This window comes from Atractosteus spatula, chromosome 24 (assembly GCF_055471065.1).
Source record: "Atractosteus spatula isolate fAtrSpa1 chromosome 24, fAtrSpa1.hap1, whole genome shotgun sequence".
NCBI classification, from domain to species: Eukaryota; Metazoa; Chordata; class Actinopteri; order Semionotiformes; family Lepisosteidae; genus Atractosteus; species Atractosteus spatula.
Genome location: NC_142729.1, coordinates 7,611,093 through 7,624,174, shown reverse-complemented (window position 1 = coordinate 7,624,174; position 13,082 = coordinate 7,611,093).

The window sequence follows — 13,082 nt, the reverse complement described above, 5'->3', positions numbered from 1 at the left end:
ATTCTTCCTCTAAATTTTATTGGATCCAGAAGGGATGATGTTACATCTGTTCAGCAGCTCTAATTTAATTTCGGCAATAGGACATTTGGGGGTATTTGAAATCAAGCTATACTTATAAACTGAGGTCTGTGCCATGTCCTTAGAAATTGAAATAAGCATACAGCCAGACCACAATAATGTATTAAGCTGAGAAAAGCCTTTTGTTATTAACTATTTAAGTGCTTTAAGTGTTTTACCTAGCCAGTTGAGACTAAAATTGCAGAGAACAAGTCAGGCCTTTCAATCACTTCCATGTTGCAATTACTGGATTGTCCAGAGAGAGGACTATTACTTCTAAAGAGACCCCACTTTGTCCTGTCTTCATACTTTCCAGTGCGTTGCTATCTTTTCCTTGTTTTCTTGTGTGTTGCAAAAATAATCGACCATTGTAAAATATACTAGATGAGGAAAGAACCAACAGTCCAACAAAGTCTACTGTACAATAGTTATCTGAACTAAGGGTTGTGCCCTAGAGAAACAGAACCATGATCTTGTTCGTCAAAATTACCCCCTCTCACCTGTGGCTTTTCTGAATTTTAAAATTGAATCACAAGTTCTCAAAACTGTTATGCTGTGAGTGTTGGTTCACCTGTAACTACCCCCCAAACTTGAGTCTGAATTTCCTTATTTTAATAACAGACTTGTCTGCGTGAGACTTCTGAGGGTTTCTGCACAATATCCGCTTATCTTAGGAGAGCAATAGAAATGAGCATGCCTTGGTTTAAGGCCTTCAGCCAGTCAAATCAGAAAAGACTTCCACTGAGGAAAAATAGTCATTGTTTAAAAATAGAACATAATGGATAAATATTTCTAATGAAAATAATAACAAAAATATACATGCTGTTTGTAATTTTATTTATGGCCAGTGCTGTTCCAGAAACATCCCAATAACTGAGATAAACACACTCTGTCCTACGCATCACACTGCTGCTGTAAAATCATTCTTGATTGATTCCCAATGCAACCCTGTTCAATTTTGCTCTTTGGTCTATCAAATAAAAAAGCAATACACATCTTAGGATTTCAATTGCAATCACTGTTGTTCCTTGGGGAATAAATTCTCCCTCCCAGCCAAAAAAATTGGAGTATCTTACTCAAAGGTACAAGTTCAGAGCCCTGACCAGTACTCTGACTATTGTCTAGTTCCTAGGCTCAACAGTTAATGGCAAGAAACAAAATACTTATAATTGTGAAAATTACTTCAGATTTCATACAGGTTACCACAGATACAGTTTGTGCCGTCAGCTGTTTCTCCAAAACTGCATCAGACAAGCTTCCTCCTCTTGTCATTCTGTTTGGGGAAAGGAAAGTGAGGATTATTTGAAATATTATGTTTCTTTAGATACTGTAAATGGATAACAAGATCCAGTTTTGAAGGGGTGTAACAAAATAATTAGAATTAGATGTATATATCATAATTAGAGTATTATGAAAACATTGAGAATGTAAATGGACCCACTTCATCCATGGTCTTTCAATTCTGAGCTGTATCTCAAGTGAGATGCAGAAATGTCACAAATTAATGTTCTTCAAGAAAAAACTGACATTCAACTTAATAAATAAAAATAAAAAGACTAATGCATGAATTTCTAAATGTCTTGTGTAAACAATATGATGGTGGCACTGAACCAGGAACATTAGGATAACCGTCTGGGATGGGTACAGTCAAGCTGTTGAAGCTCACCAGGTGAAACTTTGAGCTTTGTATTTCCAATTTTCAGCATTGATTTTAACTTTGCTCACTTCTTTCCTGTCCATGCACACCGATGCAGCTCCCAGCTCAAAGGACTTTCTTCTATGCTATATTCATCCTGTGACCTAAGTTGACATGGAAAAAGGCTCAGTAGCTGAAAACCCCTGTTTTCTGTTTTATGGAATTCAACTTTCTTTTTTACACTGCAGACATAATTTGATGTACAGTAGCTTCCCACCTGAATTTAAGCTCCAATGGTGTTTTACTGTTGCCATTCAAGCATTTGCACATAACTGTGATATACAAATCAACTGGTTTTAAGTCCAAAGCCCATGTTAATATTATTTTCCATCGTGTGAGACCCAAAGTTGCCACATTTATTCAACTCTTATGTTATTGCACGGTGATAGCCTTTTTATTACAAATTTTAAATATTGAACTTCATGCTCTTGTCCACTTTCGCTCTGTAGGTCAGTAAACACCAGTAAATAATACAATTAACAATCACACCCTCCTCATTCTTCTTAACCCAAGCAAGCACATCAAGGTCCTAGAGGTTCAACAACATGAACGTCTGGGAAACTGTATGTTGCAAACTGTATGCTTTTTTGAACAGAAACTCTCAGGCAGACTGTGCAGCCCCTTCTTCCCTCTTGCATACAGTATGCATTCATGGTGCTCCTGCACTTACAAGTCAAACATCAAATTGTAACATTAACATTGCTTAGCCAGGATATTACAATGAAATATTTTATTGCTAGTTATATTTTGTGTTTATAACTACTCTACCTCCTGCTACTATCTCTGTCTAGAGTCCAGTGTACATTTTAATAGCAAAACAGTATACAATTACCTAAAGAATCAGCGCTAAACTATAAAGGAAACTGAATTCTCCTCATGTGACATTTTCTCTGTTTTGAAATGAGGGCCAAAAAATAAGATCATTACACTCTCTTTGTCTTTGTAAATTACACCTGCTCTGTGGAACTAGCAATTGCAAATGATGTTCAGATAATGGAAAGTTGATTGATGTAATTGATAAATCTGATTTTCAACACTTTTACAGTTAAAAAACCTCATCTTAACATCCCGATAAATAAATTAAATCTCCATCTTTTCATCTTTCAACTGCATACTGACTAAATATTTGATCATATGCTTGTCCATGCAAGATAAAAGTGGAATTTTTGAACCATCTCCCAACTAAATGGCACACAAAACCCTTCAGATAAGTTTGGTCATAAACTTCCAATTCTTTTAAGTGTTAATGTGCAGCATGTAGACATGTATTGGAATGTGGATTACCATTTTTTCATGCACTTAAAATGTACTTGTTTGACATTTTGGGATGCATTTATTTTTATATTCTTAAGTGTTTATCTGGGGTCTCAACCACGCTCTCACAACAGGAGCACACCTTGTTCTTACATGTGTGGTTTGAAAAATATACAGACCACATTTCACACAAATTGTTTGCTCTCATACTGAAGTAAAAACAACACAGACTTGTGAAGATACCAATCCAGACAGCCAACGTTTCCGCAGAAAGACTTATAGTACAAACAGGACAGCGTTGAAAAACCACCCTCAATTTCCCGAAAGTGGATCTAAACAGGTTTTACACATTTGAACAAACAAATGTGAGGTTTTGTGTCCGTAGTCTGTGGAACATTTGTGGCTTCCAAAGGTTGAACCCACCAAAGCTATTATATTTAAAAACCTGTAGAAAAGTTCAGCACAAACACAATCATCAAGTATGCTGACAGTAGCCTGATCACTGACAACAATGAGACTGCCTACAGGGAGGAGATAAAACAACTTGAAGACTGGTGCAGAACCAACAACCTATGTCTCAACATCAGCAAAACCAAAGAGGTGATCGTTGACTTCAGGAGACAAGGAAAAGTCCGCTCCCCCATCTACATTGCTCTACATGAGCACTCAACACCTCCAGTCTCATCAAGAAGGCACAACAGCGGCTGTACTTCCTGAGAAGGCTGAAGAAAATACGCCTGCATCCAAGAATCCTCACCAACTTCTACAGATGTATGGTGATGAGCATACTGACCAGCTGCATAACTTGTTTGTCCCCCTACCATCTGGTAGAATATTTCGGACGCTTCAGTTGCACACAAGACTCCAAATTAGCTTCTTCCCCAGAGCTGTCAAGCTGGTGACACCCCCACTCCCTCCCATCATACTATGATCTCTCCTCAATTCTTCCTGTACCCACGATGACTGTACTCCTACACCACTACATACACGACAACTGAATGTTAGGCAAAATTGCACTTAAAACTGTACTAGTTGTACTATTTATGAATCGCCATTTTATTTTTGCACTGTTCGCCGTATTACCATCGCACTGTTTTTGTGCTGTTTGTATACTTTTCTCCGTTTGTGTATTTGAACAGTTTTTTACAATTTTGCACTGGCACCATACTGTTGTTTACACTGTTATTGTTATTGTATTTCTGTCTATTGTCTTGTCTGCCGTACTATTTATATACAACACCTGCGAGACTAATGAGAAACACTTTTCACAATACTATGCACCCGTGTAAGTATAATGACAATTAAAGTTGATTTGAATTTCCACTGTACTGTAAAATGTGAATGTACTTGTGTCTTATGTATTCTGTAATGTCGACATGTTCTGCACATCTGTACTGTACTGTGAGCACATATTGTGACATGTGTTTTTGTGTCTTCCCATCTTTTGTATATTGTCCAATGTAATTATGTTAGTAATGTTAATGCTCCTTTAGCACCTGTATGATTTTTGTGTTGAGCAGGTTCCAAATGTGCCAAGGCAAATGTGCCTATGTCCCTCTGCCAGACATCCAGGTGCTAACAGTCAACATCCATCTTAAGGGAGAATTATTAATGGATCTGCATTGTCCCGGGAAAGATCCTTATCCAAAAGATAAGATCATCTCCCTCACTTGCTTTCATGCAAAGTCCTATTTATACTGTTCTCTGTGTATCTGCACAGTGTTTGACAATTGTGCACTGGTACCACACTGATGTTTACACTGTTATTGTTATTGTTATTGTATTTCTGTCTATTGTTTTGTCTGCTGTTCAATATATACAGTATAAATACTGCACCTGAGAGACTAATGAGGAATACTTTTCATTATAGTACACACCTGTGTAAGTATAATGACAAAGTTGAATTGAATTGACAAGTGAGAAGGGAACTGTCTCCAGGTAATCTGGGTCTACTGTCAGTTGGTGCCCATGACAACCAGTGCAGAGAGACTTGTGGATGGAGAAGAGGTTGGCTGCCACTCCGATGATAGCTCGAACCACAGACCAGCAGCCAGAGTGACCACAACAGTCTTATACTGAATTAATAAGGATACTTAATAATTCAATCAAGCTATATAGGAAATAAGTAAATGTAATATTAGTGTAAACCACCCAGTGTGTCGTTTACATGATTGTCTTTCTGGATGGAGATGTCCTGGGAGAGTTCATATTTGAACACTGTCAGCTGCATGTGCACCTTGAATCCAAGGTATAAGTATGAGACACAGCTTGCTGATGTGAAGATGTAGCAGAGATTCTTAATCTACAGTATACTGTATGATCCCTTGTAGTGATACTGTGTGCACACCATGATTGGATTGAAATAGGCTTCTGAAAGTAAAAACTGTGCCAAGCACTATATCTTGTTATTATGTTTCTTTAGATAAATGGATAAAAAGATCCAGTTTTCAAGGAGCCTCTTTGTCTTTAACAAAATAATAAGAATTATATATAATGATATTACAATTAGAATGTTTATGATCAACTGAGAATGTAAATGGACGCACTCCATCCATGGTCTTTCAACTCTGAGCTGTATCTCAAGTGAGATGCAGAAACGTCACAAATCAATGGTCTTCAAGAAAAGAAAATCACAAATTGCATATTTACCCTCACACCCTTTTTCCAGTTAACTCGTAAGGAACTCTGAGTCACTCCTGTTTAACTGGAAAAAGGAACAAGTTCATTTGAACTCTGAGTCGCACCTCCAGTGAGATACAGAAATGTTCCAACTCAGTGGTCTTCAGAAAAACAATATTTCACAAATTGCAAGGTTACGCTCACACCCTTTTTCCAGGTAACCAGAAAGAAAAAATGTTTGTGATTGACATCCAACTTAATAGATAAAATCAAAATCACTCATGCGTGAATTTCTTAATGTCTTTGGGGCTGAATAATAGCTTTTTTTTAAATCCTACAAAGCACTGATTCACTCAGAGTTACAGCAGCTGCACCTGATACTCTCTGAAGTGTACTAGCCGAATTTGCCACTGATCCAGGCACATTACAATAACTGTCTGTTTGGTACAGTCTTCCACTGAGGGAAAATAGACATTGTTTAAAAATAGAACATAATGGATAAATATTTCTAATGAAAATAATAACAAAAATATACATGCTGTTTGTAATTTTATATGGCCAGTGTTGTTCCAGAACCATCTCAATAACTGAGATTAACACACTCTGTCCTATGTATCAAACTGCTGCTGTAAAATCATTCTTGTTTGATTCCCAATGCAACCCTGTTCCATTTTGCTCTTTCATCTATCAAATAAAAAAGCAATACCTGTAGGTCTGGGGATTGAAATTGCAATCACTGTTGTTCCTTGGGGAATAAATTCCCACCCAAATGTGGAGTTTCCAGTTTTTAACCAAGTTCTTAATTGTCAGGGTAGTTTAATGAAGTAATATGAAGGAAGTACCTTAGTCAAAGGTACAAGTTCAGAGCCCTGATCAGTCCTCTGACTATTGTCTAGTTCCTACTGCAGGTGTGCTCAATAGGTATTACCTGTAACAGTTAATGGCAAGAAACAAAATACTTATAATTGTGAAAATTACTTCAGATTTCATACAGGTTACCACAGATACAGTTTGTGCCGTCAGCTGTTTCTCCAAAACTGCATCAGACAAGCTTCCTCCTCTTGTCATTCTGTTTGGGGAAAGGAAAGTGAGGATTATTTGAAATATTATGTTTCTTTAGATACTGTAAATGGATAACAAGATCCAGTTTTGAAGGGGTGTAACAAAATAATTAGAATTAGATGTATATATCATAATTAGAGTATTATGAAAACATTGAGAATGTAAATGGACCCACTCCATCCATGGTCTTTCAACTCTGAGCTGTATCTCAAGTGAGATGCAGAAATGTCACAAATCAATGGTCTTCAAGAAAAGAAAATCACAGCTTGCACATTTACCCTCACACTCTTTTTCCAGTTAACTCGTAAGGAACTCTGAGTCACTCCTGGTTAACTGGAAAAAGGAACAAGTTCATTTGAACTCTGAGTCGCACCTCCAGTGAGATGCAGAAATGTTCCAAATCAGTGATCTTCAGAAAAACAATATTTCACAAATTGCAAGGTTACGCACACACCCTTTTTCCAGGTAACCAGAAAGAAAAAATGTTTGAGATTGACATCCAACTTAATAGATAAAATCAAAATCGCTCATGCGTGAATTTCTTAATGTCTTTGGGGCTGAATAATAGCTTTTTTTTTTAATCCTACAAAGCACGGATTCACTGAGTTACAGTAGCTGCACCTGATACTGTCTGAAGTGTACTAGCCGAATTTGCCACTGATCCAGGCACATTACAATAACTGTCTGTTTGGTACAGTCTTCCACTGAGGGAAAATAGACATTGTTTAAAAATAGAACATAATGGATAAATATTTCTAATAAGAAAATAATAACAAAAATATACATGCTGTTTGTAATTTTATATGGCCAGTGTTGTTCCAGAACCATCTCAATAACTGAGATAAACACACTCTGTCCTACGTATCACACTGCTGCTGTAAAATCATTCTTGTTTGATTCCCAATGCAACCCTGTTCCATTTTGCTCTTTCATCTATCAAATAAAAAAGCAATACCTGTAGGTCTGGGGATTGAAATTGCAATCACTGTTGTTCCTTGGGGAATAAATTCCCACCCAAATGTGGAGTTTCCAGTTTTTAATCAAGTTCTTAATTGTCAGGGTAGTTTAATGAAGTAATATGAAGGAAGTACCTTAGTCAAAGGTACAAGTTCAGAGCCCTGATCAGTCCTCTGACTATTGTCTAGTTCCTACTGCAGGTATGCTCAATAGGTATTACCCGTAACAGTTAATGGCAAGAAACAAAATACTAATAATTGTGAAAATTACTTCAGATTTCATACAGGTTACCACAGATACAGTTTGTGCCGTCAGCTGTTTCTCCAAAACTGCATCAGACAAGCTTCCTCCTCTTGTCATTCTGTTTGGGGAAAGGAAAGTGAGGATTATTTGAAATATTATGTTTCTTTAGATACTGTAAATGGATAACAAGATCCAGTTTTGAAGGGGTGTAACAAAATAATTAGAACTAGATGTATATATCATAATTAGAGTATTATGAAAACATTGAGAATGTAAATGGACCCACTTCATCCATGGTCTTTCAACTCTGAGCTGTATCTCAAGTGAGATGCAGAACTGTCAAAAAGCAATATTCTTCAGTAAAACAATATTTAAACAATATATAAGTTGCAAGTTTATGCTCACACCCTTTTTCCAGGTAACCAGGAAAGAAAAATGGGTTCTGAGATTGACATCCAACTTAATATATAAAAACAAAATCACTAACACATGAATTTCTAAATGTCTTGTGTAAACAGTATGATGGTGGCACTGAACCGGGGACATTAGGATTACATCTGGGATATGTACAGTCAAGCTGTTGAGGCTCAACAGGTGAAACTTTAAGCTAAGGATTCGCACCTGTGACTGGAAGGTTGCCGGTTCAAATCCCACATCTGGCAGAGGAATCCTACTTTGTTGGGCTCTTGAGCAAGGCCCTTAACCCTCACTGCTCCAGGGGCGCCATACAATGGCACACCCTGTGCTTTGACCCCAAGCTTTTCTCCCTGTCTGTGTGTCTGTTTCTTCATGGAGAAAAAGCTGGGGTATGCGAAAAGATGAATTCCTAATGCAAGAAATTGTATAGGGCTAATAAAGAAACATTATTATTATTACAACACTTTATTATTAATCCCATGTAGCGAAACTGTCTGCACCCCACGATTGCATTGAAATAGCCTTCTGAATGTAGAAACTGTGCCAAGCACTAAATCACGTAGTGTATGCTTCACCTCATCAGCAAAACAGAAATCATTTCAGCTTTCTTTATTTTAGTTTCTTTATTTAAATATGTATTAATTGGCAATCAGTGATTGACAAGAACAAAATCTGTTCTAAACAGAATAGTTGTTAATGTTTCTTCAGCTTTTCTATCTAGTCTGTATAAAATGAGTTACAATCTGCATAATGATATAAGATTTATAGGTTTACAATGTTAATGATCTTTAAAATAAATTCAAATTGTCTTTCATTTCAACTCTGAGTCATAACTCCAGTGAGATGCAGAAATTGCAAGTTTACATTCACACCCTTTTTCTAGGTAACCAGGAAAGAAAAAATGCGTCTGTTTGACATCCAACTTAATAGATAAAATCAAAATCACAAAAGCATGACTTTCTTAATGTCTTAGTGGCTGAATAAAAAAATGTTTATTAAAATTTAAGCTTTTGTTTTTTTAAAATCCTACAAAGCACTGATTCACTCAGAGTTAGCTGCACCTGATACTGTCTGTAGTGAACTAGCTGAATGTGCCACTGATACAGGCATATTACAATAACTGTCTGTTAGATACAGTCCACCTTAGTCCACTACTTGAGGCTCATCAGGTGAACGTTTGAGCTTCTCATTTCTGTTTTTCAGCACTGAATTAACTTTTATTTGTATAGAACCTGCGTCAATACCATACCCTTGATTATTCAAGCTTGAGTACTTCAATCACTCTACTCTGGGTTTAAAGTTACAGAGCTGGTGAACAAAAAGGAAATATCAATGCAATGAAAGATAATGCAGAATTTCTTGCCAGTATTATCAACATCTAACAATAACTTTTTCAGATTGAAATTCTTGGCACGTTCAGAGATTTATTTCTAAAAACACAGTTAAACTAAAACTGAAACTATGCAATCTGTGTGGTTTATGAATTTTGTTCTGTTACCACACTCTGTGAAGACATCCAGATTGTAAAATGTAATCACATGTCTGGATGTTAAAAACAGAACCAATTGTATTTCTGTTGTCCTGAGAGCATTCTTGACAACTCCACTCCAGAGTGAGTGCTCCAGTGTATCCATACCCTGAGAATGCTTTCCCCAGTCTCTCCCCTACACACCAAGTCTGTTTTTGGAGTACAAACCACCTCATACATTTGTAAGCAGTGTTTGAAACTCCTCTCTGGTGCCTGAGATGCTGGAGGTGTGATTCAAACCTGAGAGGCATTCTGACCCTTTTATATTTCCTCTAATACCAGGCCTCCTCGGTCCCTAACAGCCCCATATTAACACCTCAGCTCCCAGACACCTTCGGACTACAATAGACCCACTTTAACTTGCGCTTGGACATGTCCAGGTAAATCGCCTGTCCTGGCAAACTTCAACCAAGGACTTCCATCTGAATATTATTTTCACATACATTCATGCATGCGCACCAACCAACACACTGCTGGCCATGACATAGAGGAGCAGGGATTTTAATTTTCATGATGTGTGCATCTGTTGTACTCTCTGCTGCTAGTGTTAGATAGTGTTGTTGGAATACAGAGTCTGGAATAATGGATAATCTAGGTCTCTAGAACCTCTGAACCCTCATATTCACACACTTGTGTTATTATAAAATTATTTGTAGTTGTGTTAGTGTTCATAAACATTTATATTGCAAAAAGATGAGATAGCATAGTCATACTTCAACAAAGTGTCAACAAGCATGGAAAGTCACATACTGTATATCTACATATTGTGAGCCACTTGTAGAATATGTCTCCCTCCTTTTTCTGTTATAAGCAATTGTTTATGATTTGCTTTTTACCACTTTCTTTATCTGAATGCATCCATTTCATTCAGATTATAGTCCTTACTTACATCATTAGTTGCATCATTATAGACCTTATCCAATGCATAAATATTAGGTACTATCCTGTACTACATGCACTTAACACACAAAAGCATTTAGTACAAAAAAGTTCAAATGTAATAAAAAATAAAAAGTGAAACATTAATCTAAGCAGATGTGAGAAAAATAAGAATCTCTGTAATCTTTTACTTGAGCCCAGATTGTAAGAAAGCGAACAAGCTTGTTTTCATGAACAAAAGGTGGGAATTACTAAATCTTGTACAAACAAAAACTCACATGGAAGGAAACTGTATTCAGTGAGACATTCCCAGTTTTTCCCAGGTGAAGCTGGTACCATTGAATAATAAGCTTTATTCATTTTTATTTAGGTGTATATTAACATTAAAAATTTTAAAAACCTAAAGGTAATTCTATTGAATTAATGTACAGATGCAGCCATTCAAAGTGCACAGCACAGACATGTACCGGAAGTAATTGGCCACAGCCTCCCGCATCGTGATGCGCGTTGACGCAAAATACCGCGGTACATGATTGGTTGACCGACAGGGGCACTCGTGGTGCGTTGGTCAGTTGTAGAAAGATTTAAATGTCTTTACTGTGGCCGTTTTAGTATTGAATATTTATATGGATCTTTACCACTGAAGGGAAATCTTAGTAGCTGAGCATAAAAAGAATAGGAGCATACTGTAACGCGTGTGAAGGCCATAAACGATATTAATTTTGGAACATAAACATACAGTATATGGTTGGTCTCGGTACTTTAAAAAAAACATACACAACAGTATTCGAGTTCTCCCCAAACATTTTAAGCATCGAAGTCTTTAACTAACGTGATACCGGAGTCAACAAGCATACTTTTAGAATTTGATTAAAAGGGAATATAGTATGGAATCGCGTATCTAAAGAAATTAATAACGATATAATTATATTCATGTACCGCAACACAAGAATTGTACATGCTGTACGATATCTGTTGATAATGTTTTGTAGGGCTTTTTCAACACACCTCATGTGACCTTGTTGGTGGTGCTGTGGGTTAGGTTCCGGACTCTCATGTCACACGCTGGGTGTTTGAATCCCGCTGGAGTCATGACTTCTTTTAACAAACATTTCTTTGAAAAAATAAAACGTTTCCCTGGTTCAGAGATTAAATAAAACTTCACTTGCACCAAACAAATTTATATTTCTAAATATCACAATATGATCAAATTTGTCAATTTAATAACAATGAATAGTCACCTATGCGTTACAATATAAACATTTATATTGATTTAAATCACGTTTTGATTTAAATCGCAAACGCGTGTTTAAATATATGTATTTTTTTATTCACAATCAGACAAATGCAACATAAATTGATATCTTTGTCTTCTAAGTATCTTAATAAACTTTCAGCATAGCTTTCTCCCCATTTAGATTTCAGATTCAGATTATGAGTGAATAAAAGCATTTTATTAAAAACACGTTTGCGTTTGTTTGGGAGCTATATTATGTATTTTTCATATGTAAGATATAATGATGTGTTCCTGCTTAAACATGCACGACTTTAAAAGCTAGAAAAACAGGTTTCGATTCAGGTTTTGCCCGGACTGTTACACCAACGCATTAGCATGTTAAAGCAATTTCATTGAGGAGCCTAGCTTTCTTAACTAGTAAGAACTGTACTTACTGGGTTTTGGAGGGGGGGAGGTGTCTTTCGCTGGAAATCTCGCTCCTTTCTACTTTGAAAATACCTGTGAAACTGCCAGCACTCTAGCAGAGAGTGGGGTTGTACTTGCAGTGCATCGGTATAGATAGGAAAGCCAGAGCCGAGTCAAGTCTAGCCATGTGTGAGTCTAGTCTCACAGAGCTTCAACAGCAGATGACAACTTGTGAGTTCAATTAAGAATGAATAAAAACATTTAATTAATAATGTGTTTGTGTTTGTCTGGGTGCTGACAAAGTAAAAACAATTACTTTTTGACAATGAAGAACTGTGTGTGTGTCTCTCTCTCTGCTGGCATTTGTAATCATTTTTATTTTTAAATACATTTTAGCAAAGTAATGTACCATAAAAGTATTGTGAGACATATTTGGGTTAACATGTTCAGTGTTCAGTGTGTGGTTATTTGTTTGGTGCGAGTGAAGTTTTATTAAATCTCAGTTAATCTCAATTGTCATCTGTTGTTGAATCTCTGTGAGCTCGGTGACTTTGAGACCACTTGTGATCCCAAGTTGTTTGAATCGCCACAATTCAAATAGAGAAAATAGAGCTGACTGACAAGATTTAAGATGTGGCTGTCAATGTTGGATTAAAAAAAACATGTTGCCCGACGTTAGTTGCATTGCTTGAAAAATAATTTTATAAGATAAAAAAAATATAAAAATT